The sequence below is a fragment of the Myotis brandtii genome, unplaced genomic scaffold (genome assembly GCF_000412655.1).
Source record: "Myotis brandtii unplaced genomic scaffold, ASM41265v1 scaffold151, whole genome shotgun sequence".
Classification (NCBI taxonomy): domain Eukaryota; kingdom Metazoa; phylum Chordata; class Mammalia; order Chiroptera; family Vespertilionidae; genus Myotis; species Myotis brandtii.
Window position 1 is genome coordinate 3,659,622 of NW_005355461.1, and position 1,659 is coordinate 3,661,280.

A 1,659-nucleotide genomic window follows, 5' to 3' on the forward strand; every position below is an offset into this window, starting at 1 on the left:
TTTGGTTTGGTTTGGTTTGGTTTGGTTTTGTATTGCAGAGTAATTATTATGAAAGATCTCTGCTGAATCTGCAGAGTAATTATTATGAAAGATCTCTGCTGAATCTAGTGCACACATTTATAACAATGAAAAACCCTCTAAATTCAATATACATAAAGAGCAGTTGTGGCACCTGAAACTTTCGTAGTACAACAGGGCTGATCACTTAGATGAAGTGGTCTGCTTCTGTTGTCGATCCAGCAAAGATCAGATGATGAATGGCTGTTGATGGTGGTTACCTGAGAATTGTTAGCAAAGACCATTTCTTAATTGTGTTATGTGTGGCTGCTTTTCTGACTTTCAAGCCCAGCATAATGGTTGTCTAGCTGAAGTTTAGGGGCCTGTTTTATTTAAACACTCATCCCTACCTCTAGTGTTGTGTCTTACTACTTCAAAGCTCTTCTCCATTTCCTTATCCCTAAGGGAAAATAAAAGTAATCAGTAAAAATTTCCTGAGGTTGTTCTTAAAATATTCTTCCTTGAGTTGGAAAAATAAAAAAAGCCACCCCTTAGAGGAATCTTGAGGGAGAGGCAGGAGGAGAAAACTAGTATATAAAATTCATATTAAAACATTTTTAAGGCTTCAATTGAACAGAAAACATAGAATACTGTAACTGAAGTTCTATGGTCCCATTTTCTGTGGTAGCAAATCTATTGTAGTGTTCAGTACTATTAACTACACACCTATTTTGGGACCAACTTGAAGACAACTGGAAAGTTAAAAAGCTAATAACCTGGTGATTCCTTCTACTCACTTTTACTGTTAGCAAATAATAAACAATACCTCTCTCTTTATGCATAAATAAGGGCAACGATTTTCTCACTCAAGTAAAGTTCTATTTATTATTCAGTGACTACTCCTCACTTCTACTTCAGGGGAGTGGATCAGATAAAGCAGGATGAGTGTGGTGAACCACTGCCCCTTATTTTGCAGGACGAGGCAGAGGAGCAAGTCCAAGTGGAGATTGAAATTCAAGCCAGCTGTGGTCCCAGAGTCAAAAAGGTCTCAAAAGTTACTTTACAAGTAACCCTCCCCCCCCCAAAAAAAAATAATAAAACACAATTATTTCACCCTACATCATTTACATATCTTCCTATTTTACATAATCTTAAAAATTCATGGCCATAAACAAAATGTGGATGTGCCATATGTGGTCATTTAACCCCAGGCAGCATTCATTTTAAGTGCCTGTTTCGGCTTTCTACATGCTTGGCAGTGGACTTCAGGGATGGGAACTATGTATAGCTGTATATTTCTAGCAGTTCTTGTGGTGTTTTCCTTGTTGGGGTTTCCGTGGCTCCAGTAGGCTGATACACACCACTAGTCATTGCTGGTTCCGGGGTTTCTGTAACAATTACAGAAGCAGGACGTGCTTGTACCCAAGCTGTTTTATTCCAGGGGCCTGAAGATTTTTCTGCACCACTACCACCTCCACCTCCACCTTCTTCCCAATTATAACCTGGATCTTCTCTTTTTTTCACTATCTTCTTCCTTTTCACTTATTTGCACTGCCTGAACTCTGAGGCCTCTATAATCAACCTCTTCTTGCTCAGATTCTTTCCATTAATTTTCATCCATCAGCACAGCCTTGGTGGAGGCTCCCTCACACCCTCTCCCCC

General features: G+C 39.4%; 1 pseudogene; it reads right to left on the reverse strand.

Annotated features, from left to right (window-relative positions):
• Nucleotides 1-1,179: 1,179 nt before the first annotated feature.
• Nucleotides 1,180-1,600, reverse strand: LOC102251873 (annotated as a pseudogene).
• Between the last annotated feature and the right edge of the window lie 59 nt (nt 1,601-1,659).